Raw genomic sequence first — 17,520 nt, forward strand, 5'->3', positions numbered from 1 at the left:
CACAGGGGAATCAGGACTCTCATCAACCCGATGTGTGAGAAAATTGGGAATAATGTCAGAATCAAGTCAAAAGCACAGTGAAAAGAAACTAACCAATAAAAGGGTGTTTGTGTGTGTGTGATCCAAACGGGAAGGATGATGCTACATGCAGAGTTTTTTTGGGGTTTTTTTTCTGGAAGACAATCTCATATGACACAGGCCATTTTGAAGCAGGGGACTCTATACCCCTAATAGAAGGTGTAGCTAATAACTTGCCATTGACTTATAGGGGAGAATTTCAAGAGATAGACCTTTGTGTTTCCATAGTTGTACAGGGGAAGTGTAAGTAGGGAACAATAATTATTTTATGAGAATATTTGTAGAACCCAGATATGGCCAGGAAAGCATGGGCTAATTTTCTTTCTTTTTAAAATAAGAGTAAGATAGAATAGGTTTACACTGCATTTTACCTCTTAACTTGCACTTTTGTTTAATTTTGTTTATATGAATGTAGAAAGACAATGGTCTGAAAAGACCCAACAGAGAGCCTTAATTTTTTTAAAAAACATAATATATTTCTTTCTGGACTCCAAACGCAATTTTAACATATTCAGGCTCTCATGAGAACAAATTCATTAGTTAAATAAATAAACAATTAGATTGGTAGTAAAAGTGCCAGTATAGGTAAACTTACTCTGAGGCAGATGGTAGCTAATTCTTGGACACAAGATAGAGAATAAAATTACCACTACAGCCTTGGAGCTAACAAAATTCAGGACAAAGTTGGAGCAATTCAGTAGCTTCATTATGCTATAATGTTTCATATTCCTAATTAGCACCCTTTCCATTTCTCACAGAAAAAGAAAAAAAAACCAAAGTTCATTCTGCTCAGAAATGGTCTCAATTTAGTATTCATTAACTTATAAGCTAAAAATAAGTGCTCTGAGTTGCTCTAGTAAATGCTTAAATTTCTCAAGTTTCTTCTTATTTTCTTAAATGGGTTTCTCATTGATTTTTTTTTATTTTAAAAATGGAAATTAATTTTTTAAACATGTGTTTTTACATTATTACTCAGAACAATATATTCAGATTTTGTTTTAAAAATTTACCCAACAAACTGTAATTGCTTGAAGTTCATTATCAAAAATCAAAATGTGCTGAGATTTAAGTAAAGTTAACCTTTGTTAATGGGCTATTATCCAAACACAATGGTGGTTTAATTTCAAAGCTCACACTTGCTTCAAATGGGGTTTTCTCATTTGTACCAAATTCCTGAGTCTTTCCAGCAGTCCTTCTGATTCATACAGATATAAAGCAGATGGAAACAATTTGCCTGAAAGAAGACTGGATGGGATTCATTTATACATTTAGGCTCTCGTTCTCAAAATAATTATGTGCCATTCGGGTACTTTTACATAGTTTATAGTCAAATGGGGGGAAAATTCAGCTATCCGGTCCAGATTGAAAACTCTTTAAAGGAAAACACACACACACACACACACACACACACACACACACAACTCTTTGGAAAATGTGGTAGGCAGGATAATAGCCCCCCAAAGATGTTTGTGTCCTAATCCTTGTAACCTGTAAATACATTAGGTTACATGACAAAGGGGAATTAAGGTTGCAGATGAAATTAAGTTTGTCCATCTGCTGACCTTGAGATGGGGAGATTATCCTGGTGGGGCAATATATCATGTTTCCCCGTAAATAGGATCTAGCTGGACCATCAGCTCTAATGAGTCTTTTCAAGCAAAAATTAATATAAGACCTGGTAGTACAGTATAGTATAGTATAGTATAGTATAGTATAGTATAGTATAGTATAGTATACATGGTCTTATAGTAAAATAAAACCAGGTCTTAAATTAATTTTTGCTCCAAAAGACGCATTAGAGCTGATGGTCCAGCTAGGTCTTATTTTTGGGGAAACACGGTAATCACAAGGGCCCTTACAAATGGATGAGGGAGGCAGAAGAATCAGAGTCAGAGAGAGATTTGAAGATGCTATGCCGCTGGTTTCCAAGTTGAAGGAAGGGCCCATAAGCCACAGATGCAGGAGGCCCCTAGAAGCTGGAAAAGCCAAGGAAATGGATTCCTCTCTAGAGCCTCCAGAAGGAACACAGTCCTGCCAATGCCTTGGTTTTAGCCCATTGAGACCCATTTGAGATTTCTAACCTATATGATAATAAACTTGAACTATATGATAATAAATTTGAGGGTTCTTTTTAAGTCACTAAGTTCGTAGTAATTTGTTACAGCAGTAATAGGAAACTAATCCAGATAGTATGTAGTGTCACTTTGAGATGCCCTCCAGAGGCTGCAATCATCATTAATTCAATCCTTTGCCCTCTACTCAGAAATCATAGTTTGAGCACGTGTCAGGCAGGGATATAAAGAGGACCAGGAACATTGCCCTGTCCTCTGAGAAGCTTGCACTCAGCCCAGCGTGGGAAACAGACTCATAAACACAAAAACACAACAAATGAAAGCAAGTATTTCATGAACGATGCTTAACATGCTTTAAAGAACAAGTGCCTATGTAACAACCTGGGCTTCCTAAATTTCAAACAAATCAGAGTCTCTGAGTCCACATTTATCTGAATAGTGAAAACAGTATATTTCACCAAATATATCTTCAGGAAGAAAGATGATGCTCTTGAAATATTTGCCCAATTATTGCCAATTACATCTTTAGATCTGAGCCGCTTTGCCGACTGAAAGCTGCTGCAGAGACTTCATCTTAGGTGACTTCTGGGCTGACAAGAGTCAGCAAGGCCCTCAGTCGGTGGTTTGCAGCACAGTTTCCATTGGTTAACAGGGAATCAGCTAATTCCCATTAGAGATAATTTTAACTGTAGGTGAACTTGTAAAGTAAGCCAGCTTTGTCCCATGTTTTTACTCTTTTTAAAAACCTTCCTTCTGATTTTACCTCCCAGTTGCCCAGAAAATTTCCTCCACTGTAGTGAAGAAAAGTTACCAGAAAGTAATTAATAGGCAGTGGTGGTGCTGAGTTGGTATGGTACACCTTCAAAGCATATCACAGGTGACCAAAACAGGTTTCATGACAAAGGAATTAATTGATTATTGCAGGTAAAATATCAAGCACTGTGATCCAGGGAAAAGAGAAGCATTAGGTACCAATTTTATGTTGCTTAATCAAACCACACAGACCATCTTACCAGACAGTTCTGATGCCAGGTAGCTCAGCTACAACTACAAAATAGGTTCTAACACAGAGCAAAAGCAATTCAGAATTATGGTTCTATAACACTAATATCATGCATATTGAAAAGTGAAAAATAATGATAATCTAATAATCATAACCATTCAAAATATATAAGCAGGGGGAAAAGGATTAAAGGTGCCATGTATCCAGAAAACAACAAATGATGTGTCTTAGTAGGAGAATTAATTGGCTGATAATAGGAGCGATTTGAGCAATAAGCACTCTTGTTGAGAGAACACCCAAGCTTTGTGGCCGAGTTTAAAAGAATTATCTTCAACATCAATTAACACAATTTCCTGTTTCCTTTTTGCCACTGGTTCAGAAATTATGCTCATCAAATTATTCTCAACTACCATTACTAATATACTTGAAAATGTGATGTTTTATAATTATAAGAATTCATTGAGATTTTTAAGTGTTTTTCTCGGTTGTGCAGTGACCTTAGAAATAATTTTTCTACATGAAATGCAAAAGATTTGCCTTCATAGAACTGAATAAACAACTTACTAAATGGATCATTGAATGTTTTTGAATTTTATACATTATTCTACCACTAATTCTTTTATAGAGATACTGACTCCCAGACAATTTTCCTTTTTTTTTGATAGCATTTTTCTTGGTAAAATAATTATATCATAATATAATATCAACAGAGACCTAATATCTTAAAGCAGAAAAATCTCACTTAAGACTATATATAGTTACCAGCATCAAGAGTTGCCTTCTAATCCCCAAAGTCCAGATGATAATAACAGGAATATGATCAATGATTGGGTATTCTCCTTTTACTTTGACAGAAGGAATTAAATGAAACACAGCTCACACCACTTTTTAATTGCTCCAACTTAGCCTTCAGAAGTCCTGAACAGTATTGTCATGAAAAACGTGTCAAGAGAAAAGTCATTCAGAGGAAAAAGTCACCTTACATGCTTATACACGTGGGGAAGAGAGAAGTGACATCAGGACACAAATAGATTTTGTTAGACAAATATGGAATATGAATATGAAGGAATTGACCTTTGAAACATATTTGGTTCATCATTTTGTACCAAAAATGTCACAGATCTTATTTGTGGTAAAAGAGTCAAATGGCAAAATCTTTAAGAAAGAGGGAAATATAAGAGGGTCATTATAAATTATGCACTTTAATTTCAACAGCCAACATGATGTAAAGGGTTAATGTCATTAAAAACAAGGGGCAAATATCTAGAAAATCACAGACCAATGGAAAATAGCAAGGCTCTGTGTGGAGAGGATAGAGCACGGCAGTGTCTCTCTCTGCTGCCCAATGATAGCCCATGTAGGAAAAAACGTGAAGTCATCTGCCCCAAATTCAAGAAGTCTTTCAGATCTGCCCATGTGACATTGTCAACAACAAAACCCAAACATGTGACCATTGTTAGTAAAGTACACAAGTCACCGATTATACGGCAGCTTGTTGCAAACCAAGGAAGTCAATCAAAGTGTGGCCTAGTGCAGTGGTTCTCTACTTGGACAGGCATCATTGCCTGGAGAGCTTGTTCAAATACAGATGACTGGCCCTGCCCGTGGCTTTCTGATTCAGTAGGTCTGGAGTAGGACCTGAGAATTTGCATTTCTGTCAAATTCCCAGATGATTCTGCTGGTCTGGTGAGCGCACGCTGAGAATCAATATGGGAACGGACACATATAGGTACCTTTTATACATGTATCTTTATCAACTACCTGTATAAAAGCTTTGGGAGAACTCTTTGTGATTGCAGATGATCAATAACATATCATGCCATGATGTCTTTTCTATTCAAAAATTATTTCCTAATTAATTTCATACTGTTTTAAATATGCATTTCTCTTTCCACCTATATAAATGGCATTAATGCCTCCAACTCCTCACACCTCCCAGTAGCCACACATTTTACAATTTCTCCTAAAAAGAGGAGGAACTGTTTTTTCTTACTCCTCAATTCTAGGTTGGGCTTGTGGTTTACTTTGGCAATAGAATAAGGCAGAAGTGACAATGTGCAGTTTCCAGACAAAGCTTCAGGAGGCCTCGTATAGATCAGTTTGCAGCATCATGAGAAAGACACACCTGAGCCAGCCAACTGGCCCCAGGAAGAGGATGACAGACACGGCAGGCGGGGCCCTCCAGTTGAGCTGCCTACCTAGCCTGGCCCAGAGCAGAGCTTTTAGGCAAACACAGACACATGAAGGAGCCCGGCCACTATCGGCCATGCCCGGCTGAGATGAGTCAAGCCCCAGTAGACTGGCCGATCACTAATCAACCCATAAATGTGTAAGTGCTAATAAATGGTGCATTATATCATTGAGTTTCAGGGTAGTTTGCTAGACAGTAAAATATATATGCCCTAAAAACTAAACCTTCTCTTTTTTATCCACTAGGCTAATTAATCAATATGATAAAAACTAGATTTTATTTGATTCTATCTTTGCTACCAGCATCTGTGGGGGAAAACATTTCAATAATTCAATGTCATGCCTATTTTGCCTCAGGTAATAGTAGGGAATATGATTTTGTAAAAACTTAGGAAATAAATTATTTGTGCAAGCTATTATTCCAAGATCTGGAATCTAGTCACATTTGCTTCTAGAAAATGGAAATCTCCCAAATTATAGGCTTTGATGAAAATGAAAATAAATTTATTAATACTTGACACACTTTATAACTTTACTATTCTCTTAAACACTAAAAAGTTTTTTTGGTGGGCAAGAGGGGAGGTAGAAGAAGGTAAAGGGGGTCATATATATGGTGATGGAAGGAGATTAGACTTGGGGTGGTGAACACATAATGCAATATATAGATGATGTATTACAGAAATGTACACTTGAAACCTATAATTTTGTTAACCAAAGTCATCCTAATAAATTTAATTTTTTAAAAAGGGTGTTTTTTTTTAGTTTTGACTAAATAGCTCCATTGTTCAAGACCCTATAACTTGAATATAGAAAGCTTTAAAAAATAGGAAAATGGCATTACATTTGATGGAAGAGAGGTTATAGTTTTAATTTTGATAATCAAAATTAAAAGTACTGATTTCTCATGTAATTAATTACACAGCTAGTATTCCTTTCCCTTTAACTATCTAATACACAGAAGTTCACTGTAATTCTCGTCAATAGCTCAGTGTAAATTTTTAAAATCCATTTTATTCCTTCAAGACAAGAGATTTACATAGTAAATATATCGAGGCAACCCATTTTCTATCAATGTAATTAAGAGCTCAAAAAAAAAGCACTTAAGAAATTAAAGAAACTCTAGTTGAAAAGTACCAGAGTGAAAAATACCTGTATATGTTGAGGCTATGGATACAAATTAAAAACAGCTTTTTACAAGTGACTGAAAATATATACAATATTAATAATATAGAATAGGATTAAATCAGTCAGGTACTTTCTTTAAAATTCATTTCTGAAGAATTGATTCAAACTGGTCTGCTTCATTCTTCATTTACATTTGACTATATAATGCTTTCAATTCTTGCTTCTCAGCATCTAGATATTGCCACTAAATAGAAGCCAAAATGATTGCTTATTTATACCTTTTCTTAAGTTCTCCTGATAAATTTTCAACGGACCTCATTTTCTTTTTTTTCTGCAGTGAAAACAAATCACCATAACCATTCGTCCTATTTCCTGTTCTCTATCACATCCATCATAGTGAAGGCAACAGCATTTTTTCTTGTATAATTTTGGCCAAGTCCTTTGGGGCAATGGTCTACCTTTCCACAAGGAAATCTGGGAAGACGGTGTTGTTCGCAATCAACATGCTTCATAGTTATTAATCTACCCATCCATTCATGTGACAGATATTTATTGAGGGCAATTAAGTGGCAGGCACAGTTTTAGACTTTGGGGATATAGCAGTGACCAAAACAAACTCCTTGCTTTCAGACAAAAATATGGATATAATATAGCAGGAAGAGTAAATGCTAAAATACAAAGCAAAATAAGGGATATAGTTATTTATTCCTTCTGAAGAATTCAAAAGATTTCAGATATGTTTGCTAATTCTCTCGGCATGTCATTTAAAATGGGCTGCTAAAAACTTAGGATGTAGAAACAGAGCAAATTTTGCTCAATGAGTAAATGCCAAAGAGAAAAAATGTCCCAAGGATACAAAAATATGCAAAACCCCTTCTATTGACATCTAGTTTCCTAGAGCCACTGAATATATCAACTGAAGTTAGAAATGAATGTTTCAAGACATTTTAAAAATGAAGGAAGAGTAACAACCTATGGTCTCTATTCAGGCCCATGTGTGAAGAGACAGTGGGAGAGTTTTTGAAAATGAGAATTGTTTGGCAGTATTTCATTACTCTTATCTCCTATCCCTTGGACATCTTTTTACATTAAAGGAAAGCCTTCAGAAAAGAAGAGAAGAGGAGAGGGGAAGGGAGGGGAGGGGAGGAGAGAAGAGAAAAGAAGAGAAAAGAAAACAAGAGGGAAAAAAGAAAACAATTTTTCCATTGATTCATGCACTAAAGCAAAACGGAGTTAAGATGAAATCAAGCCTTTCCGTACAGGTACTTGTTTTAAGATTAAGCTTAAACACTTCAAAGTGAAGAACAAGATGAGCACAGATTCCTCCCAGGAAAGTGCAGCTGTAGCTGCCTTAATAGTCATCAAAAAGCAACTCTAAGGGTCATTGACCTCCACGAGGCCCGGTCACCGCCTGTAGCGTGATTGGATCCCATGGAGCAAGCGCAAAAGAGCTGTAAGCAGCAAGGAGCCAATCCCCAGGCAGGCTGCCTGCCTGTTCTGGGTTTCTATGCAGCCCCTACATGCAGGGGCTGTGTCCACCAGCCTGCAATTGTTCTCCTTCTAGCTCCACTTCTTCAAACAAATGTTCAAGCCCCAAGAATCAAGACTGCAACTCAATTAATTTGAGGATACCATTTTAAATTGTCAATACATTATTAGGATAATAATAGTATTTACTTCATAGGGTTATTAAAAGTATGAAATGAGCCAATATTTGCAAATGCTTAAAATAGTGCTTGGTACATAGTAAGTGCTAATGTGCTTGCTAAATAATGTAAGTAAATACGTGAAATAAATCTGTAGTAGTCATCTGCTTGCTTTGGAAATTAAATGAAACATTACCTATAATACTTTCACTCAGTTTCTTCCTGTGGATAACAAAAATACCTTGTTGGATGCCTTCACATCAGTAGAGCTCTGTTTAATTAATGTACCTATGTCTACTTGGCTCCCATTTTGACTTAACACTGCAGTTGCCAAAATGGAATCCATGAACTTTAGGGAGTGTACAAGAAAATTCAGTAAGCTGGATGAAGAACATATTAGAACTTCCTTTGATATTTTCTTATCTAAAAATAAAATGACATAATAACATTATAATTATTGATTCTAATCACAATTGGAAATTATGCCTTAATATATATTATACAAATTGACAGGGATATCCAGTATAAATTTTAAATAAATATATATTTATAGGGGACATATGCAAAAATGTTGTACTGATGAGATCTGTGACTAGATAATTTGTATGTTCTTCCCTGTTTCAGGTCCAATGAAAGAATATATGTGTACATTTTTACTTAAAAAGCATAAAATACTTTGTAAGCTTTCTTAATGTGGAGTTTGTGGGTCCCTGAAGCATCCATAAATGGAATTCAAAAGGTGTGTGAGCCCTTGAGGTCACATAAAGCATTTTACATGGCTCTATATTTATGCCTTTTACAGGGCTTTAATACAATTTTCAAAGAGCCAGTGACTCCAGATGAGGGAAACTTTTCCAAGTTCTGAAAGTCTATTTTAAGTCATGTATTTAAATGTCTCCTTTCAATAAACAGAATTTGATTACAGAGTGAATTGTTTCTAAAGAATTAAATCACTCCAGAGAAGTTACATCAACATGATGGCAGTGCAGGATGTCCTTTCTGCCCCCTTTCGAAACCACTAATCAGGTGTCTATCCAGGAACAAAAGTGGGAGTCGTGGGATCCAGGGACATATCCCTAAGGTACCTGGAAGGAGTCTCACCCACCTGTACACCTATAATAGGCAGGCAGACCTTGATCCAGTCTGTAGAACCAACGGAGACAGTGAACCTGCCCCACTGCTCTCCTCCATAGTGGGGAAAACCTGGAGAGTGCTGACTTGGCAAGATACCAATGGACGAGAGAGAATTTTCAGAAGTCCAGCCTTCCTGAGGGGAGATTCCAGCATGATGCTGAAGGGGAAAAAATGAATTTTGAGGCAGTGGGGAGGGTAAAAGGAACTTTGCCAGCACCACCCTTTCACCAGGATGACCTAGAGTGGGGCTGAACTATCTGGAAGCAATCTCTCCCACAGGGAAAGAAGAGAGTGGTAAGCTACCCCATCTACGTGGGATGCAGCTGGAAAAACCCATTTCTCTCCAGCAGCACCCAGAGTTCTGAGGTGGATCTGCATATCTGAGAGATCAGGAAAGAGGCAGGTAGAATATAAAGGGCATTAAAGGGATGCAGTTCATACTGACTGTGATAAGGAACTCAGCAGGAAGCTTACCTATGAGCCTCTGGGAGAACTTCACCCAAGGATCTCCCTAATGGGTCCACAGGTACCCACCAAAGCTCCAAATTATAAACTCATAGCTCCCCCTACTCTGCAGCTGGCTCTTTCTGCCCAATCAGGAGGGCAGCAGTGAGAGCCAGTCCTGTAAATCAAGTGTTTTCAGGAAAACAGGAGAATCTAACAGCAAAGGAGAAACCACAAATTTGAGCTGTAGCGCCACCTTCTGGAAAACAAAAGAGAGATTTCTAACAGCTTGTCTGTTGAGTTGTAAGAACTAGAGAAGACACAAAAGCTTAAGAATTCTGCCAGAAGTGGGAGCAGGAAGTGTGGAGCAGATGCATCCATACAAGGTCAGAAAAAAAACAGATATAACAGAACCAATGAACAGTATAACCCCGCTGAAGACAACTAGTAGACATTTAAGGAGGTGCCTGTTAAATCAAACGTGAAAGCATCAATGCAAAAACTACGGGGAACAGGAAGAATCAAGAACCAAAATCAATATCAAAAGATAACAATAATCCAACAATAACTGAGTTCAAAGGCACAGAATTTTGTGATTTAGCTGATAAAGAATTCAAAATAGCTTCTCTGAGGAAATTCAACGAGCTACAAGAAAACTCAGAAAGAGAATTCAATGAAATCAGGGGGGGAAAAATCCTGAACAAAATGAGAAATTTTTAAAAAGAGATAGAAATCATTTTAAAAAATAACGAAACAAAAACTCGAGCTGATGAATTCAATGAATGAAATGAAAGAAAAAAAATGCAATAGAGAGTATCTATATCAAAGTAGATCAAATGGAAGATAGAATAAGTGACCTAGAGGACAAGAACTTTGAAATAAGCAAATCAGAGAAGAACAAATAAATAAATAAAATAAAATAAAAAGAGCAAAGAAAGCCCACATAATCTATGGATTCCATTAAACATACAAATATTAGAATAATCAGGATTCCAGAAGGAAAAGAGAGACAAAAGGGGACATAAAGTTTATTTAAAGAAATAACAGCTGAGAACTTCCCAAACCTGAGGAGAGTCTTGGACATCCAAATTCACAAAGCTAACAGACCACCCTATTATTTCAATGCAAAAAGACCTCCTTCAAGACACATTATAATGAAACTGTCAAAAATCAAAGATAAAGAGAGAATCGTAAATGCAGCCAGAGGAAAAGAGATTGTAACCTACAAAACAACTCCCATTAAGCTACGAGCCAATTTCTCAGCAGAAACTTACAGGCCAGATATGGAATAACATATTCAGGGTTGAGAGAGAAAAAAAAATGCTAGCCAAGAATACTCTTTCCAGCAAAATTATCTTTCAGCGATAAAGGAGAAATAAAGACTTTCCTCTTTCCTAGACAATAATTAATTAATTACATTTTAAAAAGAAGCTGAGTTCATTATCACTAGGTCTGCCCTGCAAGAAATGCTGAAAAGTGTTCTTCAGCTGAAATGAAAAGATGCTAATTAGTGATATGAAAGCATGCAAGAGTATACAACACATTGGTAAAGGTAAATATATAGCCAAATTTAGACAATTCTAATTTTATAATAGGATGGTGTGTTAACCACTTAACTGTAGTGTAAAGGTTAAAGAAAAAGAGTACTAAAAATAACTATGGCTACTATAATTTGTTAATCAATACATATTATAGAAAGACATAAATTGTAACAGCAAAAACATAAAATATGGCGGAAGTGTAAAAGGGTAGATTTTTTTTTGTATGTGACCAAAGTTAAATTGTTAGCTGATTAAAATACTGTTCTATCTATAAGATGTTTCATGGACACCTCAAAGTAAAAACCTAGAGCAAATTCACAAAAGATAAAGAAAGGGGAAACAGAGCATACCACCACGGAAAATCACCAATTTACAAAGATAGGGAGAAACAGATGACAAAAGAAACAATTAGAATACAAAGCAACCAGAACAAAAAACATTAAGATAGTATTAGTAAGTCCTTACATATCAATAATTACTTTACATATTAAAGGATTGGTTTCACCGAACAAAAAGCAGAATGGCTATATAGTGAGGGGATAGGAAAAGATATCCCATGCTAGTGGAAATTAAAATAAAGTGGGGTAGCTATATTTATCTAAGAAAAAATAGATTTTAAGCCAAAAATGGTACAAGAGACAAAGAAAATCATTGTATAATGATAAAGAGTTCAATTCATCAAGACGATACTGTTGTAAATATGTATGCATCTAACATTGGAGCATCTAAATATATATTATAATAAATATATTAAGCAAATACTACTAATAGATCTGAAGGCAGAAGTAGGCAACAATATAATAATAGTAGGGAACATCAATACCCCTCTTTCAGCAATGGAGAGTTCATACAGACAGGAAATAAACAAGGATACTTGGACTTCAACCATACATTAGAACAAATGAACATAACAGATATTTATAGAACATTCCATCCGACAGTAGCAGAATATACACTTGTCTCGAGTGCATATGAAATATTCCCCAGGATAGATCATATGATAGGACACAAAACATTTTTAGCAAATTTAAGAAGACTGAAATCATACCAAATCAAAGATGAAAACATTCTTGTTTCTCCTTTACTTTTGAAGGATAATGTCACTGGATACAGTATTCTAGATTGGTGTTTTTTAATTTTGACACTACATATTTCACTCCACTCTCTTATTATTTGCATGATTTCTGAGGAAAAGTCTGATGTGATTCTTATCCTTGTTTCTCTGTTGGTAGGCGGTTTGTTTGTTTGTTTGTTTGTTTCCCCCCTCTGGATTCTTTGAAGATTTTCTCTTTGTTTTCGGTTTCCTGCAGTATGAATATCATATGCGTAGATGTATTAGGTATTTATACTGTGTGTTTTTCACTGAACTTCCTGAATCTGTGATCTTGTTTATATCATCTCCAAGTTCACTGATTCTTTCCTGGACCATGTCCAGTTTACTGATGACCTCATCAAAGACATTCTTCATTTCTGTTACTGTGTTTTTTTATTTCTAACATTTCCTTTTGATTTTTTGTTATAGTTTTCATCTCTGTTCACATTATCTCTTTGTTCTTGCACATTGTCCTTTTTTACCATTAGAGCCCCTAGCATATTGATTATAGTTATTTTAAATTCCCTGTCTGACAATTCCAAAATTTATGTCATGTCTGAATCCAGTTCTGATGCTTGTTTTGTCTCTTCAAAATGTATTTTTTTCTTGTTTTTCAGTATGCTTTGTAATTTTTTGTTGTTGAAAGCCAAACTCAATGTGTTGGGTAATGGTAACTGAGGTAAGTAGATCTGTAGTGAGAGTTTCTGTTCATCTGGCTAGGAGTTGGGCTGTGTTTAATGTTTGTTGTATCTGTAAATATCAAAGGCTCAGTCTTCTGTCATATCCCTGTTCTCGTCTGCCCTGGTGTCTTTGGGTTTTCCTAAGGACTCCTTTTAATAAAGCCTATGCTATATTAAAAAAATCTATGCAGATTTTTCAGCATAATCTAGTAATATCACTTTGGAGTCTTGTTGATGTGGCTGTAAGGCTTAGGGACAAGTGTTCTATAATCTTATGATTAAATCTTTCTTTCAGTGGGCCTGTGTCCCTGAAACAGAAGTGATTCTTAATTTTTATTTTTCTAGTATTAGTTGAGACAGGGAGGATAGAGGATGCTAGAGCTGGGTAATTGCCTTTCCCTCAGTGTGTATAAGGCTCTGATAAAGTTTTTCCCCCTGAACAGTAGGCCTTTGTTATGGAGAATGTGCTGGGTATATTTCATAATAGTCACTTTCTCCCTCTCTTAGCCAGAAACACAGGAGGATTTTCTTGGCTATTCACCAGGAGAACGTATCAGTGATTCTGGAGGTAAAACCCATGAGTGTGTGGTGGCCCCCTTACGTTGTGGCCCCCAGAAGTTTATCAATCTCATGCTAGTCCACACTCAGCCTTCAGCAACTTGTGAAAATTATCATTTAGTTGTCTCCACTGGTTGTGGCTCCAATGGCTTCTGCTCCATCTAAAGTTTATCTCAGCTGTGATTCTCTATATACACCTGCTTCTCCAGATTACAGGATGGTAATTAGTCCTACAATCACAATTCTCTAATCGGTCTAAGAACAGTCATTGATTTTTTCAGATTGTACAGCTTATTTAATGTTGTAAGGATGGGAGTGAAGACTTCTAAGGTCTTTACTCATCAGAGGTGAAACTAGAAGCCAAACGTATGTTTTGCAAACCCCTGCTGGCCTGAAAAACCTGCTCTGCTCAGCCCCAGCTCAGAATATCCTCAGCTGTGTGCCCCATCCTCCACACTGACCTTACAGCGTGGTCCTGGAATCACGCTAATGCAGGATGGCAAATAGAGGCACTTACCGAGGCTGTGCATTCTGCTCGATCACCCCAACCCCAATTAGCCTGAAGAGAGCTCCTGTACATGAGGTTAGACTTTCCAACTGCTAGTCAGTGAGCAGAGCTTGTCCTAGACTCTGGGGACAAGTGTACATTTGTGCCCATTTTCAGGGACAGCACCCAAGATGCTTACTGCTTTCATTTTACTTGGGGTTCCCTCACTTTAGACCCCTAGACAGTACAGCAGCTCTCATAATATTTAGCATGTAGATTTATATTCATGTGATTTTTAAAAGCCTCTAAGAACTCTCCAAGTAGAAAAAAATAAAATAACATTGAAGATGTTTTAAACTGCAAGGTTACAAGTAAGGGGCATCTTAGAAAGCATAAGACAGATCTTGGGTATCAAGGTAACAATAATTTTGTCAGCTACATGAGGCATAAATATAAGGAATCTTAAGGAATAGAACCTAACTGAAAGTTAAAATAACTGAAAAATATATTGAAATGTATACAGTATCGCATTAACTAAATCATCACCCAGAGAGTAATAGTTATAAGCATTTAGAGGAATGGGAAATTGCTTCAATCTGGGGGTGGTCAGTAATACTAAATAATCTTCCAACATCCTTTTAAGTCTCACTGCTAACTTCTGAAAGAATACTAAGAATGAAAGAGAAACCCAAAGGGTAAAGGTGAGACGTAACCCAGCATGTATTATTCTTTATGTTCTCAAAGAATTTCAGACAAACTGGATATGTCAGCTCCATAATTGAGACCAGGTCTATATATACTAGGAGAGTGAGATGTGTGATGGAAACATCCATTCTATTCAGGTCCAGGCAGCAAGTGACAGGGGCCGTACATTTTGTTCCCTGACTGCTGACCAGCCACATAACTCATTACAGAATTCAGAAGTCTTCTGGTTTTATCTATAAAGTTGTGTGTAGGCGGTGCTCACAGCTCTTATAAACTCATTTTCATTTGTGTGTTGGGTAAATTGATTCAGGGAATCATTTGGCAGAATCTATTCTAGAAATCTTCAGCTCTTTTCCCACTAAAGAAATGTCACCATACGAAAGTCTTTGATAAGACCCAGAGCTTTGGCTTTATTACTTAATTTTTTTTAAGTTAAATGACTGTACGTTTTTATTGCTATTATTACAAGGTTGTATTTGACCCTTTACAGATATATGAATAATTCTGGCTCTGACTTTGGGGGAGGATCTCATTACCTTTATCCTTGTTAAAGATGAGATTTAAACGACTGATAGAAAATTTATTGTTTTGATCGTTCAAGATCCACCTTAAATACCTCTCCATCTATCAAATGTTCTGTCTTTTGACTTCAGTAACACTTTGTATAGTCTCCTCTTATATCACACCTACTTCATTGTAACTGGTTTATAGGAAGAAGTGTCAAACGCCCCAGTTAGACAGTGACACTTTGAAATATAGGGTGGTCCTATTCCCCACCGCACCTCCACGCGTAGCATTGTGTCAAAGAAACAGGATGCACTCAGTTACTGTTGAATGAATACTCGTGAATGTGTCACTTCCAATTATTTGATTAAATTGGGCACACGGGTATTTAGACCTCCCACATCTTGACTACACGTTTGACTGCAGGTTACATAGAAATGGGAGCTGCAGAAGCGGCTCGCTGAGGCTGGCCAGGGGTAGGAGACAGTGTGGATGGCATTGACCCCACTCTGTGAAGGCACAGTGGAGTCAGGAAGAGCCAGGGTGATTGTTTCCAGGCCATGCATCCACACTTGATTTTGTATTTCCCTTTCTAACCATCTGATTTTCCAAATTTTCCATAGGGACCATCTTTCATTTTACAACTGAACAAGGACCAGAAATGTGCATATTTTCATATAAAAGAAAATCATATTTGTAAGCAACAAAGCTTCTATTATAGTAACCACTGTAAAGCCCTGCCTGCCTCGATCATATCTTTTCTGCTGTCTCAAACTTTTCTAAGTGCCATAACCAAAATAAGGATGCAACTTCCCAAGGTGACTATTTGGAATGGGCAGTACTCATTATTATATGGTTCAATTAGAAAAATTATTATAATGTTCTATAATCACATAGTCTTGAAAACAATTTGGAGAAACCACATTAACTTCTTCACATTTCAAACAGTAAAAGAGCAATGAAAAACATTATAAAGTAATAAATTGATTGGTGATGGCTTTACTTCTTAAAGAAGTTGAGATTTGAGGACAAATCCTAGAAAGATTTATGATTTCCTCCCTTGGGGCTTCGTGGGAACTCTACAGGTGTCTGAATGGGAATGAAAACCTCCTGGAAAGCTTCCTTGGATTTGGAGCTAAACAGGGAGGTGTGCCAAAGAGTGCTCAAGTGAATTGTTTTCACGAACATGCAACTAACTTTTAAACTTGTGATATAAAAAAAGGGGGTTGGGAAGGGAACTACATAACTTACTTGTTACCTGGGAAGACCACCATTTTAATTGCTGGCCGAAATCGGGGGTGACTCCCTTATCTGAGCTGGGTACGGTTTTAGGATGGATGTTGTAGCTACAAGTTACAGAGAACCAAAGCAGTCTTTCACACTTCCCTTTACTCTCTATCCAAGGCAAGTCTATGCAACACGCGAGTATTACATAGACTGCTGCAAAGACCACAGCCAAAAGTGTTTTCATTCCAAAAGTCTCAGCAGTAGAACTTTTGAGCTGGCACAGCTTGTTTGTCTTAGGGAGCAAACATACTGAGGATTGTTGCACCCCTTAGCCAAACGGTTGGGGTACAACCAGGGTGATTATCCAAAAAAGGGCCTCATATTAATTCACTGGACAGAAATGTTGGGTATGGGTAATAGTCAGTCATAATTACATTGTTGCAAAGGGCATACCTCTGTATTCACTAATAGCAATATAACCCCAGATAGAAGAATTTTCTGCCAAAATTTTCTAAGTATTACATGTCTGTTTCACTAGTGGTAAAACATATGAAACTGTAATCTAGAAAAGTTGCACCTTGGCATAAGTGATAGGCAAGAGTCATGACTTGCTAATCCTTTTTGTTTCCACTGAGAAAGGGAAAGAAACTATGTATGAAAAGTACTGGGGAGAGTGAAGGGAATTTTATGGAGGGTTCTCCAAGCTCCCAGGACAGCCCCATAGAGACAGATTTTAAATGCATGTAAGTAGCAGCTTAACACGGTGTGGCCATTTTTGGTTCCTGCATTCTTAGCCTTTCTTCGAGTTCTGTGATTTTTACACTATCCCCAGCAAACTCTGAGCATAAAGTTAGCTACTGCCATAAATACAGTATCGTTTCCCTCAGAAATAGAAGTTCACTAACTCATGACTATTGTGTCATGCTTTTCAACTTTACGACCTTTCCTTTTTTAAAACTGAGGTTTCTCCCTTACCTCTCTTTTCCACTGTCATTCTCTTAATAGATGCAAATACAAATTGATTCATAATAAT

Source organism: Rhinolophus sinicus, linkage group LG02 (genome assembly GCF_036562045.2).
Source record: "Rhinolophus sinicus isolate RSC01 linkage group LG02, ASM3656204v1, whole genome shotgun sequence".
In the NCBI taxonomy this organism is placed as follows: Eukaryota; Metazoa; Chordata; class Mammalia; order Chiroptera; family Rhinolophidae; genus Rhinolophus; species Rhinolophus sinicus.